The sequence below is a fragment of the Elephas maximus genome, chromosome 13, assembly GCF_024166365.1.
Source record: "Elephas maximus indicus isolate mEleMax1 chromosome 13, mEleMax1 primary haplotype, whole genome shotgun sequence".
NCBI classification, from domain to species: Eukaryota; Metazoa; Chordata; class Mammalia; order Proboscidea; family Elephantidae; genus Elephas; species Elephas maximus.
This window is the reverse complement of record NC_064831.1, coordinates 52703479-52722470: the sequence shown is the minus strand read 5'-3', so window position 1 is coordinate 52722470 and position 18992 is coordinate 52703479. Positions and strand designations below refer to the sequence as shown.

The 18992-nt window shown below is 43.1% G+C and overlaps 1 protein-coding gene across 7 annotated transcripts in view; it reads right to left on the bottom strand.

Annotated features, from left to right (window-relative positions):
• Nucleotides 1-18992, bottom strand: part of TLN2 (talin 2) — a 490123-nt gene that overhangs the window by 361669 nt on the left and 109462 nt on the right. The gene's annotated exons all lie outside the window — the stretch shown is intronic.

Here is an 18992-nt window from a genome sequence, read left to right as displayed (position 1 = left end):
TTTCACAGACCTTCAATTCTTTTCCAACCTCAGCCCAGGCTGCCCAAATAAGGGGTAGAGGGTTCCCAGTGCAAATACCACCACTTGACAGGGATCTGATGAGGGGAGGAGGGCAACTAGAACATAAATGGGATTTTCAACTAGATGTGTGGTCACCAGACTTTGGTGTTCTATAGCAACAAATCTCCACTTCTTCCCTAAGTGGGGTGACTCATAACTCTGCCTTTAATGTCTTCACTTGAAAAAACAACCTCAAACCATCATTTCATAAAAACATCCATTTTAACCCCTAAAAAGTAGGGTGAACAACTTTTTTTTTAAATAAGTTTTATTGTGCTTTAAGTGAAAGTTTACAAATCAAGTCCGTCTCTCACATAAAAACTTAAATACATCTTACTAACCCAATGCCATCGAGTCGATTCCAACTCATAGCGACCCTATAGGACAGAGTAGAACTGCTCCATAGAGTTTCCAAGGAGTGCCTGGCAGATTCGAACTGCCGGCCTCTTGGTTAGCAGCCATAGCACTTAACCACCTTACTACATACTCCCAATTACTCTCCCCGCAATGAGACAGCCCGCTCCCTCCTTCCATTCTCTCTTTTCGTGTCCATTTTGCCAGCTTCTAAGCCCCTCTACCCTCCCATCTCCCCTGCAGGCAGGAGATGTCAACAGTCTCAAGTGTCCACCTGATCCAAGTAGCTTACTTCTCATCAGCATCCCTCTCCAACCCACTGTCCAGTCCAATCCATGTCTGAAGAGTTGGCTTCGGGAATGGTTCCTGTCCTGGGCCAACAGAAGGTTTGGGGGCCATGACCACCAGGGTCCTTCCACTCTCAGTCAGACCATTAAGTCTGGTCTTTTTATGAGAATTTGGGGTCTGCATCCCACTGTTCTCCTGCTCTCTCAGAGGTTCTTTGTTGTGTTCCCTGTCAGGGCAGTCATCGGTTGTAGCCAGGCACCATCTAGTTCTTCTGGTCTCAGGATGATGTAGTCCTGGTTCATGTAGCCCCTTCTGTCTCTAGAGCTCATAATTACCTTGTGTCCTTGGTGTTCTTCATTCTCCTTTGATCCAGGCGAATTGAGACTCATTGATGCATTTTAGATGGCCTCTTGCCAGTATTTAAGATCCCAGACGCCACTTTTTAAAGTGGGATGCAGAATGTTTTCTTAATAGATTTTATTATGCCAATTGACTTAGATGTCCCCTGAAACCATGGTCCCCAAACCCCTGCCCCTGCTTCGCCGACCTTTGAAGCATTCAGTTTATTCAGGAAACCTCTTTGCTTTTGATTTAGTCCAGTTGTGCTGACCTCCCCTGTATTAAGTGTTGCCCTTCCTTTCACCTAAAGTATTTACTAATTATCTACTATCTAATTAGTAAATATCCCTCTCCCACCCTCCCTCCCTCCCTCCCCCATGTCATAACCACAAAAGAATGTGTTCTCAGTTTAAACTATTTCTCAAGATCTTATAATAGAGGTCTTATACAATATTTGTCCTTTTGCAACTAATTTCACTGAGCATAATGCCTTCCAGGTTCCTCCATGTTATGAAATGTTTCACAGATTCATCACTGTTCTTTATTGATGCGTAGTATTCCATTGTGTGAATATACCATAATTTATTTATCCATTCATCCATTGATGGGCACCTTGGTTGCTTCCATCTTTTTGCTATTGTAAACAGAGCTGCAATAAACATGGGTGTGCATATATCTGTTCGTGTAAGGGCTCTTATTTCTCTAGGATATATTTCGAGGAGTGGGATTGCTGGGTCATATGGTAGTTCTATTTCTAGCTTTTTAAGGAAGTGCCAAATTGATTTCCAAAGTGGTTGTACCATTTTACATTCCCACCAGCAGTGTATAAGAGTTCCAATCTCTCCACAGCCTCTCCAACATTTATAGTGTTTTTTGGATTAATGCCAGCCTTGTTGGAGTGAGATGGAACCTTACTGTAGTTTTAATTTGCATTTCTCTAATGGCTAATGATCAAGAGCATTTCCTCATGTATCTGTTAGCCACCTGAATGTCTTCTTTAGTGAAGTGCCTGTTCATATCCTTTGCCCAATTTTTAATTGGGTTGTTTGTTTTTTGTGGTTGAGTTTTAGCAGAATCATGTAGATTTAGGCACTGGTCGGAGATGTCATAGCTGAAAATTTTTTCCCAGTCTGTAGGTGGCCTTTTTGTTCTTTTGGTGAAGTCTTTAGATGAACATAGGTGTTTGATTTTTAGGAGCTCCCAGTTAGCTGGTTTCTCTTCGTCATTTTTAGGAGTGTTTTGTATTCTGTTTACGCCTTGTATTAGGGTTCCTAACGTTGTCCCTATTTTTTCTTCCATGATCTTTATCGTTTTAGACTTTATGTTTAGGTCTTTGATCCATCTGGAGTTAGTTTTTGTGCAAGGAGTGAGGTATGGGTCCTGTTTCATTTTTTGCAGATGGATATCCAGTTATGCCAGCACCATTTGTTAAAAAGACTATCTTTTCCCCGATTAACTGACACTAGGCCTTTGTCAAATAACAGCTGCTCATATGTGGATGGATTTATATCTGGATTCTCAATTCTGTTCCATTGGCCTATGTGTCTGTTGTTGTGCCAGTACCAGGCTGTTTTGACTACTGTGGCTGTATAATAGGTTCTGAAATCAGGTAGAGTGAGGCCTCCCACTTTCTTCTTCTTTTTCAGTAATGCTTTACTTATCCAGGGCTTCTTTCCATTCCATATGAAGTTGGTGATTTGTTTCTCCATCACATTAAAAAATATCATTGGAATTTGATTCGGAAGTGCATTGTATGTATAGATGGCTTTTGGTAGAAGAGACATTTTTACAATGTTAAGTCTTCCTATCCATGAGGCAAGGTATGTTTTCCACTTACGTAGGTCCCTTTTGGTTTCTTGCAGTAGTACCTTGTAGTTTTCTTTGTATAGGTCTTTTACATCTTTGGTAAGGTTTATTCCTAAGTATTTTATCTTCTTGGGGGCTACTGTGAATGGTATTGATTTGGTTATTTCCTCTTCGATGTGAACAACTTTTTTTAATAAAAGGCAATTCTTAAGGGTGATAAAAAACAAATTTGGAAATGGATGGTGGTGATGGTTGTACAACATGAGGAATGTAATTACTGTCACTGAATTGTATGTGTGAAAATGGTTGAAATAGGAATTTTTTTGGTTATATGTATTTCACAATAAAAATGATTTTATGGCAATTATTTGTTTAATACCTTTATCTTGATTTTAAAAATACCATCCTTATTTTCCTCCTTCTGAATTTCAGATCACTTCATGAATCAGTGCTTTGGACAATACTGGATTAAATGGTTTTAAGGTCCCCTCCAAGCCTGACGTCACTTCAGCACAGTTTAACATTAAGCTAAAAAGAAGTGAAGTCATTCAATCATCTGTCACTAGTAAATGCGCAAAACAGTAGTTCATTCATTTCACACATGCTAAAGTGACAAACACATACACAAGCCTCCCCCGACCCCCACTTAAAAAAAAATAAAAAGCTACAGAGGAAGAGGGGCAAAGAGGAAGCATTCTGCTTTCCTGCTAGAATTTCTAGAAAGATTAATAACCTGTCTGAACGTCACTCTGCTCACACATGATTTCAAAAAGATGTTTTTCCGCTCTATAAGAGGAGTGGAATCAGCCGTTTTAATTTGGGGCCCTGGAGCCTAACTCTCCAGTGAGTGGTTATTTATAACCACGGAGCATTGCCCGTTTCTGCCCTATCAAAGCTTGCAAGACCCCAGGGAAAGGTCATGAGACAATGTCGCTTGTTTCAAATGCACTGGCAATTTTAAACTGCTCCACCTCTAGGAATGCTCCAGAAACACACTCGAGGGTTTCCTGGCAGGAGGACTTACATCACTTGCTGAAGCTGGGCTCCTAGGAATTCCAAACGTTAGTCTGAAGAGCTGGATTGCAGTCCTTGCCCAATTTTGTGAACACTTCCTATCCGTGAGGCACCACTGGGGATTCTCCTCACTTTTCTCCTCCCGCCGCACTCAAAAAAGGTATGACAGGGTCCAGTTTTCCAGAGGGAAACCTAGGCCCACACACAAGATGGAGCTGTAATAACTGCCCCGCTACTGGGACCAGCAACACACGATTTCAGGAGCAAAGGACGTTTCTTGTGGGAGAGATAATGACTGGCTGGATTCAACCTGGGCCTTTGGAGACACTTAGTAACAACAAGAGCAAGTACTAAGAAGTGTAGACTCCATTAGGGCTGGATGTTTATGGGTCTTGTTTGAAAGTGTTTTCCTCATGTCTAGAACAATGTCAGTCAAAAGTAAATGCTAAACAGACATTTGTTTGACAAAATAAAAAGAATGACGGAAAGAACAATCCTAGATCTGTCACTGACTTCCTCAACATGTAATTAGCTTCTAGGTTCAAAGACATTTGGTAAACGTAAGGACCAAGTTCAGGCAGCCCGAAGAAACAGATTTCCATACACACTCCCACCATACCCAGAAGCAGACGACGCCCCCGAACTGCACGTCACAGATTTTGTTTAGGGACAACGCCTCTCACCCTTTCCCACATAACAGTCGAGAATTCCTTGACTTGTGTTCCCTACAGAATTCATAAATCGATTCTTAACCCAGAATGTGGAAAAGGGAGATTGACATGAAGCTTCATTTGACATTTAACGTTTGTGCGTAAAATGAGACACAGCCAACGTTGTAGTTTTGAGAAGTCTAGGAAGCGCTAAAGCCTGGAGCCACCCAGATAAATTACAGAGCTGAGCCAGTCAGTGAGGACCCGCCCACCAACTGTGCTCCCTCCTCCCCCCAGCCCCCCAATTAAAAGCAGGTATGTCCCCCAGGGGAAGGAAACTCTGACACAGAACTACCCTAAGAAAACTCGCTAAACAGAAGGACTTCTTGCTTACTAATTTTTTTTACAGGACTCCACAAGGTTGTTTAAATGTCAGGATTTCCTAGGATGTTTTAAATATGTTTAAATTACTGTCAACTAGATTTAAGACAACTTTTGAGGAGGAGAGGATGGTGGGAGAACCAAAAACAACGCTCTGAACGCACCACCAAGAAACTCTTTTCTTTTTTTTAAACAAAAGACCTAGGATCATTCTTTCCTTCATTCTTTTTATTTTATCAACGAAAAAGAGGGCAGTGAGCTCTCTAAGTTTTTACTTAGGTCTATGATTCATCTTGAGTTTTTTTTTTTTAAAAAACATGGTGTAACATAAAGATCAAGGTTCACTTTGTTCTATATGAATACCCAATTGTTCTAGCATCATCTGTTGAAAAGTCATTGACTTACTTTGGTCCCTTTGAGGAAAATGTGTTGACCATATATGTGTGGACATGAACGTGTGGGTCTATTTCTAAACTCTCTAGTTGATTTCATGGGTCTAATATGTCTATTCTTACACCAATACCACACTGTCTTGATTTCTGTAGCGTCCCTGGGTTGTGCAAATGAAAGGTTGGAGGTTTGAGTCCATCTAGAGGCACCTTGACAGAAAGGCTTGGCAATCTACTTCCAAAAAAATCAGCCACTAAAAACCCTTGGAGCACAGTTCTACTGTGACACGCATGGGATTGCCATGAGTCAGAATCTACTCAACGGCAACCAGTTTTGTAGTAAACCTTGAAATCAGGTAGTGTAAGCTCTCCAACTATGGTCTTCTTTTCAAAATCATTTTGGCTACTCTAGGTTCTTTGCATTTCCATATAAATTGTCATTTTCCATCAAAAAACACCCTTCTGGTATATTGATTGATTTTGCTTTGAATCTATAGATCAATTTGTGGAGATGACATCTTCAAAATGTTAAGCCATCCAATCAATAAGCACGGTATATCTCGCCATTGATTTAAGGGACCTGTCAGAGTTAAACAAAAACATCCAAAGCTATTACTACACCTCATGTGTCAAGAAGAGAACACTTTGAATACAATAAATCTGTGAAATAATGTACAACTTTACACAGTTCTTTCATGAGCTTTACATGCAACAACTGGATTCAACTGATGGAAAAACAATGGCTTAAAAACGCACACGGCAAGAAACGGGCAGGTGTGGAACTCAAACCCAGGTTCACTTTTCCCGATTCCAGATCCTGGGGTCTTTGAGACTGCAGCAACCAAAAGAAACCAAACCCGTTGCCATCGTGTCGATTCCAACTTATAGCGGCCCTACGGGACAGAGTAGAACTGCCCCATAGCGTTTCCAAGGAGCGCCTGGTGGATTCGAACTGCTGACCTTTTGGTTAGCAGCTGTAGCTCTTAACCACTGCACCACCACTGAAAACTAGCGCTCAAAGGGATGCTGGCAGGAGACAGAACTGCTGGGGAAGGAGTGTGAGCCCTGCCATAGGACGACCAACTACTCCTAGAAGCTAAGGAGGGCTTCCAGGTTCACGGACAAGCTCACACGACACAGAACAAACCAATGAAAGGACAAAAATAAATTCAGTGCAGGGGAAAAAAAGCCTTCCAGAAAGGCCCCAGCTGGAGAGGAGCCCAGAGAGGAAATGGGGGCAGGACACAATATGGAAGCTCCAGGGAGTACAGCCAAGTATACACGCCTGGCCACCAAGATGCCTGGGAATTCCAAGAAGGGAAAGGCGGAGGGTGGGCCTTGTAATTTCCTTTTTAGTTCACGGGAAGAAAATCACTTGCCCTAGGGGCATGGTGCTTCAAAAGACGGTGACAGTGAGTAAATCCACTAACTACTTATGAAGTCTTTCAATGTAAAAATCACACTTGGGTTAAGCAGGGAAGTCAGTGCATAAGGCTGCAATAAGTGGAAGATTCAAGGTCAGGGTACAGCAATTACAAACCACACTGAGAAAGGTGGATAAATCCTGTTGATCACAGATGTCTGTGGATCGTTAGTTCACCTGTCAGACCTTGGGGCTGCTGACAGAAGGACAGAGGACCAATTCCTATGAGACTCAGTCAATCTGTTCCATGCTAAGTGGGTGACTTTCATTTTCTTCTCTGTATTTTTCTACATCTTACAGATTATCTACAATGGACCCATATTACTTTTGTAATAAAAAATAATAATAATAATATAGATTTTGTAATGGCTATAGAAGGAGCGTGTTACCTCCATAGTAGCAGAGCTCCAACTGGCCAATAAATCCAGACAATGTGGATCTGTGTGGCTGGGTCATGTGATATGAAGTATTTGGCCTTGGACGAGTGGGCAGCTAATAAAGTAATATTTGAAAACGCAGCAAAGAGAACTATAAAGCGAAACCTTCCAAGTTTCACAAAATTGTTTTCCTCCAACCCATCTCTGGGCAATATGACAACTAGAAGGAGAAGGTTAGCCTCGGAGTTGTTACCAAATATACAAGACCAGGCAAGGGAGACAGAGGCGCCATGAAAACAGAGAAGTCACAGACCACTTATCACCCAGCTTTGCTATTTCGCACTGACTTGCATGTTTGCAAGTGGCAGCTCTCACAGCCTTCCTCTATGTTCATGTTTCTAAATTCCATCTCCAAAACTGGATCCAGAGTCCCAGCTGATGCCTCTCTCCTGTCCCCCAGGCAGCCCAGAAGCCAAGCAATGGATATACAACATAGAGTCTTTATGGATCCATATCACTGTGACAACCGACTTCAGAATCAAGAAAGTGCAGCTGACTCCTTTCTGAAATTTGTGGTTTAATGGGATCTCGCATAGCACCAGGCCCAGAGCTTCCGGCGATGAACCGATAACCAGAGCCATAGAGCTATTTGTCCCATGTCACAGCCAATCAATGGCACAGGCTTGTTACTCTGGCTGGCTCCCGACTCAGTGCTTTTCCCATTATACCATAAAAATGTCCTTCCTCTTTAAACCAGTTGCCATCAAGTCAACTCCAGCTCATGGTGACCCCACATGTGTCAGAAGAGAACTGTGCTCCATAGGGTTTTTAATGGCTGATTTTTCAAAGAAGAACACCACGCCTTTCTTCCAAGGTACCTCTCAGTGGACTCGAACCTCCAACCTTTCGGTTAGCAGCTAAGCAGGTTCAATGCACCACCCAGCAACTCCTCCTTCGAAACCTCAAAACCTAAAAGCTGAATTCACATCCTCAAGAGAGGAAGTCAGCAATGCAAGCATTTGTCTTTTGGCTACTCCATGTTTTGAAAGCATTTGAGAAAAGCTGTTGCATATAGTAAATAAAAGCTACGTGCCTTTTCCTGGTGGGGGTGGGGGGACATTGTTTATTTGGTTTTAAAAAGAAAATAAAAAGGAAGTGGCAGTCTTGTCAAGGAGAATAGCCCGAAAACTTCTGTACAGTTTCCTTCAGCTGAGAAAGGCTGTAGCGATGCCTTCCAATCCGTGTACCAGACTGGTATATTCTTCAAAGGCAGAGATACCTGAGTTAAAGACTTCTACTGGGCCCACCATAGGCACAGGTCAAACAGAGCAAAGGGATCACAAAACCACACTCCATGCTCTGTCTCCATCCTGCTGACCCTATTCTGAACCCAAACTACACCTTAATTCGTTTTCAGCTAGTATCTTAGTCTTTAACCCTCCACAGACATAACTCCCATTTATTAGCTCCCTGCCTTGGAAATAAACCATCTAAAAAATGGTCGTAAGGCTAAGGAAGTTCTTTAAAATAAATCTTTAAAAATTAAATAAAAATATGAAAATTTCTGTCAGCCTTCATTAATCATAGCATCAAATATTTCACCATTTTAAAACCCTGTTGGTATCACTGCAGTCCAATTAAAGAAAAGACAGCTTCCAGAGGTCCAGGAACATCGGTCTGGATGCATCTCTCTGTCTTCTCCTTTCCAAGTAACTGGCAGTCACTTCTGAAACTCAGACGTCCTACACTGCAGCAGGTGGCCTTCCCATTCAGGCACTGACTGAAATGTGAAGAGCTCTAACCAAGGACTAAGGTTTTCCCAGGGCAATGTAAATGCAAGCTTCATTTTTCAGAAGAGCCATTCAGACAACTGAGGGTACCCAGCTAACCTCTTGGGAGGGTCACTCTTTCAGTACAAACCTAGCCAGGACGGAATCGACTGGGTTCTCAGCCACCAGTCACAGATATCCATCCCAGTCTTGGCCTGGGCTGGAGGCTTTTTTGACAAATCCAGGCAAAGAGAGACACATGGGGCCGCCTCCTCTATGCCAGGAGGAAGGGGAATACAAGGGACTTGTATACCCTGATTATGCCAACATAGATGGCCCAACCCACTGCTTTTGGCCAAATGCAAGCAAGGAATAGAGATAAAAGCTTCTTTTCTTTTTTCTTTTTTGAAGAGGAAAGACTGATACTATTTTTATTTGTTGTAGAACGGATTTTACAAAATAGTTGAAATATGAGGAGGTGATCAAAGATCAGTCAAAAAATGTGGAAATAAAAATCTCAGATGAATCAAGAGTAACAAAAAATTATGTTAATTTATAATGAATTTGTGATTTCTCTTTTTTAAAAAACGTTTTTAATTTTACTGTGCTTTTTTTTTTGGTAAAAGTTTACAGTACAAATTAGTGTCTCATTCAAAAATTTATAAACAAATTGTTTTGTGACATTGGTTGCAATTCCCACAAAGTGTCAGCACTCTCCCCCTTTCCACCCCAGGTTCCCCGTGTCCATTCTTCCAGTTTTCTTGTTTTCCTGTCCCTTCCTGCCTTCTCGTCTTGCCTTTGGGCAGGAGTTGCCCATTTGTTCTCATATACTGATTGAACTAAGAAGCAGGTTCCTGACTCGTGTTACTGTTTGTAAAGGCAGGCCTGTCTAATCTTTGGCTGAAAAGTGGGCTTCAGGAGTCTCAAACAATCCACAGAGGGTTCTCACCTGTCCTGTGCTCTGGCATAAGGACTACGTTCAGCCTTCTGAGAAAGGTCACTTGTCTTCTGCTTACTGGTGGCCTATAACACGCCCCAAAAGAACTGCACATTTAAGCAGAACGTTTTCTCAACGCCCCAACTTGCACAAGATGTGTTTTTCAGGGGCGCTAATTTAATGGTAAGGAATCAGGGGTCCTGGTGGTGCAGTGGTTAAGAGCTACAGTGAGCTACAGCTGCTAACCAAAAAGCTGGCAGTTTGAATCCACCAGGCACTCCTTGGAAACCCTATGGGGCAGCTCTACTATGTCCTATAGGGTCAATATGAATCGGAATCAACTCGATGGCAATGGGTTTGGTTTTGATTTTTACTGACGAGGAAAAAAAGTGCTCTGGCAAGACTGCAAGCCTCCTCAGGTTACCAAAATCAGAACAAACAAAATGGTGTTGACATATGGCCGGTGGCAGGGCCTGCATGCTCTGAAAAGATGGCCAAGAGCCCTTGAGGGAAGTGTCTTTAAACAATGCTATCTTTCTTCTGCATCTTCAACTGCTCAGGAAGAGTATGCATTAAACAGCAGGGAAAAGTTACTCAATTGAGGTAAAAAATGCCTTTCCCAACAGAGCTCCCTCAAGAAGGAATTACACCTTTTACCCAGCTCCACGAAGGCACTGGCGTAGCTTCAGACTGGTATGGCCCATACGCAGGCTCTTTCTCAGCCATTTCTAACAGAATTTTGTGTAACAAGCTCTTTCTTCCTCTGTCCCACTCTAGGTTTACCTACTAAGAGCCTGGCTCTGTTTAGGCACCAAGGATTCAAAGACAAGTAAGATACCACCCTGCCCTTCTGGAACCTAGGTGAAGCATTTTCAACCTCAGCAAAGGTACCCTCTTGTTTTACGGGTTGAAGTGCTGCCAACATGCCTCCCTCTAGACTGAGCATGCTGGAAACAATGAATATTTGTCTCCCAGGAATTAAGGTTCATTTTGCCCAGGAAAGCCCTGCTGTTTTTATTTTAAACAGGGCAAAACAACCAATAGCCACCATCCATTTGGGACATTCACTCCTCCTCCCTCATCTGAATTGTGATTTTAAAATATTTTTGAAGACGGAATTCTTGACGACTAGCAAATCATATCAAACGACACTCATCAGTCGGTACATTTGTGCTGCCTCCTTTTTCTCAATTTCTAAACATCTTTGTTTAAAGGAAGCCTGGTTTCGAGCCATAGCCCAGCCATTACTCTATCCAATTTTTTTCGGTAAGTAAGAACAATGTCCCAGGAAGCAGAAAGAACAGGCTGGATATATAAATGTAGATAAATGTAGGCCTAGAGAAAAAAAAAATCCAATCTCATCAGGTTTATTCCTCAGCTTATATAAAATCGACATGGCGTGGCTGCAATTTTGTCTTAGGAGGTACTAATGGCAAGGGTCAAATCTTCTCCATCTGTCACTGGTCATTTAATCAGCAATTATTTTAGACTCCACCACATTCCACCAGCAGATATCTACTCTGCTTGGCAATAACCCTTACACTCTTCGGGTATGTGTCAGTGCCGTTAATAGTTTTGCCAAATTTCTTTTAACAGTTTTTCATGCCCTCCACATACCTCACCCTCCTTCTTAAAATGGAATAGATTGGTAACATTATTATGCATCATCAAAAGAATTCAACTTTAAGAAGAACAAAACCCCCCAGTAAGCAGCTTTTGTAGAAAACTCCTCCGTTCGATGTTAGTGGATCTCCTAACACCCAGATGTACCCAGTGTTCCTATCACTGATACTCAGATATAGGCCAGACTTGTGGCAATCCAGGCCTCCAGAACACAGCCACGAACCCAGAAACAGTTTTAAAATTCCTGACAGACGCCCAGCTGTGCTCTTTCCTATAAAGTCAGCCCCTCTTGCCTAAACTCAGAACTCTAATTATCATGTACGCCTAATTCCAACAAACTGGTCAATTGTCCCTCCTGCCAGATTACAAGTAGCCATTAAGAAGGCAAGGAACGGCAGGCAAGTTGAAAGCAGGGAAATTGGCCACTGAGCACAAAGAAGGTGTCAAAAAAGCTTAGAAAAGCTCAAAGACTCAGCAAAAAAACTGCACAAGAGGCTTGGGGTCATCCTGCGATGGTTCTCAGCATTCTACTCAATCACTTACTCATCGCACCACAGTCACGAGGCAGCATAAAATGATGATGATTCTAAATTAGTAGGAAAAATACTGTCCCCCGCACACGATTTGAAACAGAAAAACACACGGCATATTTTAAACAGCTTTCCAAAGTGGTTTAAATGAAATTAGTCTAAGGGTTTTCAAGTGTTTAAGAATCTGCTAGGTTGAAAGTTCACGCACGTGAACCTCACCGTGAAATACCTCATTTTATAATGAAACTGGGGCTTTGTGATTTCACCATAAAGTACTTATTCTTCATAGTAATTTTACTCACCACCACCATCTGTCAGTTTGCATTTCTAACAGGTTCCCAGGTGATACCAATGCTGCTGGGTCCCTGGATCACACTCTGAAGGCCGACAGTTCTCAGTCCTCACTGACTGTTCTAGCCACAAAGGGGGCTCTTTAACAACTCAAACTCCAATTCTCACCTGAAACCTACTTAAACAGAACCTCTAGGGCTTGGGGTTTCCTGTAGTTTCTTTTTAAGCTGTATAGGTGATTCTGAGGTGCAGCCAGGCCTGCAAACCACAGTCAGGACTTCTCTCTGTTCAGCGCACACCTCACCCCAGTAAATGGATCAGTTCTCTCTGCTGGCCAGCAGCTTCCAAAGAGATCTGTGAGAACAGTGATTCAGGAAAAGGGCTCCCAGCTATGTTGGCCAGGCTGGTCTCTCTACCCATGATGATACTTGGAATCATAGCCTCTGTGGGATAACGTTCTGTTATACACTTGCTTGCTGGGAGTAGGAACCGACTCGAGGGCACCTAACAACCACATGGGATACCATTAGCAGTAGAAACCATCTTGACTCTACCCACTCACTATATTGGCTTTCTGGAAAGTTCTTAGATCATTATCATAGTCTGTTTAGCTTCAAAAAACAAAGAGGAAATTTGGATTTTTTTTTTTTTTTAATGCCCAGAAATTACAGATAAGGGGTCATCCCTGATGAAAGACTGGGAAGAAGCCAAAATGCCAGCATGCAATTAACCAGCCAAATGCCTCCAGGCTCCAATCTTTAAAGGGCTCTCCAACCACACCCCACCTCCCTACAAAGTATATTTTTGTTAATAAAAGGGATGGAGTGGAATGTGGTCATTCAGGGCTTTTACACACAAAATTGCTTCTAGAAAAAGGAAAAGTAATAACCGTCTTACCCTCGCCAGGTAGAACAGATGATAGGCCTGGGCCCATTTCATAAATACCAGCATTTCAAACTTCCCGAAATCTACTTTCTATTTAACAAGGTACTTCAATTCCTGTCCCATGTATTCACCCTCTTGGTACCAATTTCCACCTACCTCATTAAAAGCTGTATGCCCTGACCCCCTTCTTCCCTTGCTGTCATATACTTGGCTAGCAGAGGACAGGAAAATGTTTTAACTGTAACGTCTCCCTTTACTCCTAAACTTGGAAATATTATTCCTACAAGAGGGCTTCTAAGACTGGTTTCAGGAGTGCTGCCTTCAGGGTCAATGATAAGGGCCATTTTCTGCTTCTCTCAAGTGGAATGCTCTGGGGACAAAGATGGGAAGCTTTGTCAACTGTGTGTGGATAACTTAAAAAGAAAAGAGGGGAGCAAGGTGGGGGGGAGAAGAGGAAGAGGAGGACAAGGCGGGCTGGGGAGACAAGCGGAGGAAGAGGAGGAGGAAGAAGAGGACAAGGAGGGAGGTGAAGGAGAGGAAGAGGAGGATGAAGTGAAGGGAAATCAGAGAAGAGGACAAAGGACACAGCAGGGGAGAAGGGGAGGAAGAGGAGGAGAAGCAGCAGTTTATAACCCCTACCACATGTCACAAAGTATGAAGTTCATCTCTCTATTCTTAGGTCCTTGGGTCCTCCTTAGGAAGAAATGAATGATTGGATAAATGACTGGAGATAACAGGATGAATAGCATCCTGTCCTCCAGGATTTCTAGCTAGAAGACTGAGAAGGCATCACACGGTACAACTGCAAATGCAATGAAAGAAATTCAGGCTCAGAAGCTCAGAGTCACACAGCTAGTAAGAGGAGAAGCCTGGATCTGGCCCTGGGTCCTCTGATTCCACATCAGTGCGGTCTCCTTGACACTATATTGCCAACATCACTGTCTCAGTAATGGCGTACGCAGCGTTATGGGAACAGAGAGAAAGAAGGGCTGAGTCGGGGGTGGGTGATGGGGAAGGCTTCATGAGAGGGCATCTATGAGCCCAGCTTGAAGGGGAGCTGAGCTGGCTTGGCTGTAAGACAGCAAGGTGAACTCTTCAGCTGTATTTGAGTAAATCTGCTTAGCGTTCCCTCACCACCTACCAGAATTGAATCAGCAAGGGTGAGGGGGAACAGGGCAATGTCTGTTCAAATTAATGTCTTTTTTCCTCTTTCTTTAAAAAAAAAAAAAAAAACTTTATCCTTGTCTACTAGGACTGGGAAGAAAGGGGCAAACACCTAGGATATGCAGAAAATATGGACACAGATCTTATTTTTCAACTAAAAAGAAAGTAAGGGCAGTGGAATTCAAAAGTTACAGATAATTTATCACATACATGGAAACGTGACTCTTAAAACGGAGAATCATCCAGAAAGCACCCACCCACACACCTGGGCCTGAACCTCTGCCATGTGATGATTTTTCCTTCTTAAGGGAATAAAGGTTACCATTTTCTAAATAAGGTCACACAGTCCTTTCCCAGTCAGATATCTGCTCTGAAGAGAATGAGCAACGGGTACAAATGCCCTGCTTGAATGGACATCTCCCTAATCTACTTCTGGAAAGGCTCAGCCTTTTGTTTAAAACCCACAAGGCCCTGCCAGCTGAGGTCCAGCCATAAGCAGAGGCTGTAATTAAATTTCTCCAAGGGCCCCCACCCTCGGCCCTGGAGACAAAAGCCTAGAGTGGGAAGCTGTAGGGCTAAGATGCCTGCCCGGTGGCTGTGTTCACCCCAGCTCCAAGGCAACACACCGTCTGAAGGCTCAGGAAACTGGACAACTGGAGATGCCAAAAGCATTGAGGATAAAAGTGCACGTGAAACCTACTGGCCAGCCTCACACCATTTGGCCTCTTCTTAGGATTAAAGGAATCACAGCAACACCTAGACTGAGAGAGGCTGCATCCCTAATTTTGACAGATCTAAAAGCAACCTTCTTCACCAGTATCTCCTTTCTTTCAGACAAGGATGTCTAGTGTTACTTAGTTACACTAGACTGAGAGCACCATGCACTGGGCCGGCTTATTATGTGAAGAAGCCATGGCTGTGTAGATATGGGGGACCTTCCTATAAGGACCAGCATATTATGTGAAGAAGCCATGGCTGTGTAGTTATAGGGGACCTTCCTGTAAGGCAAGTTTAGGACACATTTGCTTCTAGTAATAACCTGCTCAAACCCACCCTATACTCATAAAAATAATAAGAGTAGGAAGAGGGAGGAGAGTCATTTACTGAGTATTTATTAGGAGCCAGGCATGGTGCTGGGTGCTTTACAAGCACTGTTTGATTAATGCCCTTCTCACAACAATCCTACAAGGTGGGTGCCTGACCTGCATTTTAAAGGTGAGGCTCAGCAGTTTTGTCACTGATCTGCAGTCACAGAGCCATTAAGTGGTGACAGAAGGATGTGAACTCAGGTCCCTGGGACTCCGGGCTGGGAGCGCGGCTCAGTGGCTTCTCACACTATTTAACATTCTCGGATGAAAGCTCATCTTCTGCAGAGTTAGCCGTGCAGCAGCTGGCCGACAGCTGTTCAGGAACAGGCTTTGGATCATGATTTAGGCCCCTTAGCTGGCTCTCCAGTAAGACCACAAACATCCTACTCAGCACCCCAAAGAAGGCAAGTGGGGTGCACAAATCAAATGCAGTCAGTTATTTCCAGATTTTCAATCCTTGCAGTACTTGAACCCCTGAACAGGAGGGCCCCACCAATACTCTAACCAACCCTAGAAGGGCGGCCAGAACCTCACCCTGAGCCATTTACTGGCCTCCTGACAAAGCACCGTCTCAAACCAGCTGCCAAGGGCCATTCGGGATGTAGGAATTCACAAAGTTCTCAGACTACAGGAATTCCACCAACAGAAGGCGGCTCCTTTCCTCACTTATTCTGAACAGGTTACTGCAAATAAAAAAAATCTTATTTGCACATTTTCATTTATAAATTTTATGATTTTTAGAAATTTTGAAGCAGAATTCATTACAATTTTACGAACTGAGGCTATCTCCAGGCAGTAAGATTCTAAGGGTAATTTTAACTTTCTTCTATTGGTGAAGAAACCCTGGTGGTGTACTGGTTAAGTGCCATGGCTGCTAACCAAAAGGTCGGCAGTTCGAATCCACCAGGTGCTCCCTGGGAACCCTATGGGGCAGCTCTACTCTGTCCTTTAGGGTCAGAGTTGATTTGACAGCAACGGGTTTGGGTTTTTGGGTCTATTGATGAGAATTTATCTCTAATAGCATACATTATTTATATAATAAATAGAAGTCATAAAATCAATCTGAATAACTTAGATTGCTCATGAAATTGTGCTGGACATTTAATAAGTTATTAAAACACACACATACACACCAAAAAATCTGAGGGGAAAACAATTTCCCTACCAGTCCCATCCTTATCCCCTCTCAGTTCTCAGAAGCCAATCACTGGCTTTTTTTTTCTTGGTGAAGTGAAGCTTTATCTGCCTGAAAGTACATTCCTGAACATGAGAAAGAACTCAGGGTACACATTCATGGAAGGATGGAGAGACCCCTTTCTAGCAGAAAGAAGGGAGAAAGGCAATGCTCAGACTGTTAGTAAGGCCTGGTCCAAGCACCCCACAGAACTGTCGTTAAGAGTCAGATGTGCAAATTGTCTCAAGAGCGATCTGACAAAAAGTATCTGGGAGACACACATATACCAATGTCAACCCATCTGTTACAAGGTCACCAACTCTGAAGCAATCAGAAAAGGCTTCCGGGCAATAAACTAAAACAGCCACAGTTAACTCCATGCACTCAAAGTCACATGAGAAGACAGCAATCTCCCTAAGGCCAGAATCTATCAACCTGGTTATTGGGTGTGATGGTTACGGTTGTGTGTCAACCTGGCTGGGCCATGATCTTCATGGTTTGGCAGTTATAACAGTTTGGCAGCTTTTTAAGGATGTAATCACCTCCATAATGAGATCTGACGTAATGTGATCACCTCCATGATGTGACCTGTTGTGAGCAGCCAATCAGATGAAAGGGCATTTCCTTGGGGTTGTGGCCTGCATCCAATATAGGTGGGCTTTCTGGCAAGATTCACTGGGTTTTGCTCACTCTGGATCCTGCAACTAGTTCCTGTTCATCTTGACCACCAGTTATCAGGACTTGAGCTAGCAGCTTACCTGCCATCTTACCTGACAGTCTTGCAACACGTTGGCCTCCACAGCCTGTGAGCCAGGGGCCTGTTGTCTGACCTTCTGATCTTGGATTCGCCAGCGCCTGAGGTTGCATGAGTCAGGAAAACCTCCGGCCTGACCCACAGACTTCGGACTCCCCAGCCTCTACAAACATGTGAGCTATTTCCTTTATATAATTCTCTCTATATATATTTATATGCTGCACTGGTTTTGCTTCTCTAGAGAACCCAGCCTAAGATACTGGGTATACCTGGCAACTTTCTGAAGCATGGTACTACACAAACAGCACAGATACGGGGGCTCCTGAGACAGAGTCAGAGACGGGAGCAACCCATCCCCCCACCAGTCCAAAGGGTCAGCAAAGCACAGAATTCTGAGTCACAAGGAAAAGGTAAAATGATGATAATTACCTGCCACTTCTTAAAGCAGGGACTCATTTAATGTACTTCACCCAGATTTGCAACAAAAATTGAGAACACTTTGGCTTGTAACTGAGAAAAACTTCAATTATTTAGAACACCCACTCATTCTGGATTACCCCTTCCCAAAAGACAACAAAGTCAATGAGACACCATCACATTTTCATGGTATTAAAAAACCTGTATTTTATTCTAGTTCTTCTCAAAGCCTTATTCTTTGCATTTTCTAGACATCCTGTCCATATTCTATCAACCTCAGCTTCCCTCTGCACTCCCTCCCCAAAGCTCACATCACACCCTAAGCCCACAAGACCACGTTTATTTACCATTTTTGTACTGGGGACACAGGACTCTCATGTAGCCAAAGACTCTTCCTCATACAAGAATTCCACATGTACAAAAGCAATGACATAAATCGGTGTCTTTAAAAATTAAGAATGTGCACAGCCCTGAGAAGCTTCTGCTAACACCAAGGCACAGGATAAACCCACTTAGTCAATCCCAACTCATAGTGACCCTATAGGACTGAGGGTTTTCACGGCTGTAAATCTTCACAGAAGCAGACAGCCACATCTTTCTCCCGCAGAAGGCTGGCAGGTTCAAACCACTGACCTTTTGGTTAGCAGGCAAGCGTTTTAACCACTGTGCCACCAGGGCTCCTAAGGAGTTAACTTATTAGTAGCCTTTTGGGGAGACGGAACATCTCCAAATCTAGTTTTCAGAAGGCTGCCTGTAATTTTTACTCCAGTTCAGGCACAAGCAGAGCCTCTGGGAATATATGCCCAGGCATTGTTATTTTTTCACACCAGCTGTCTCTGGGATGTGCTGAAGGTCTGCTGTTCCTGCCGATGCCTCTGAGGACACGAACAAACATGTGTCCCAAGTCACATGGAAATAACCTCCACAAGTAAGTTCAAGCATTAACAACTTCCCAGAACAAATCAAAAAAATATTTTGAGAAACAAATGAACCCATGAAGCAGTTTAATCTTAGCAACCAAAAAAACAAACAAACCTGCTGCCGTCAATTCCTACTCATAGCAATCCTATAGCACAGAACAGAACTGCCCCATAGGATTTCCAAGGCAGTAATATTTACAGAAGCTGATTGCCACAAGTTTCTCCCACAGAGCAGCTGGTAGGTACAAACCTCCAACCTTCTGGTTAGCAGTCAAGCACTTTATCCACTGCACCACCAGAGCTCCTTAACCTTAGCAAGGTTAAAAGAAAGGTCAGAAGAGGGTGGTTAATATATCTAT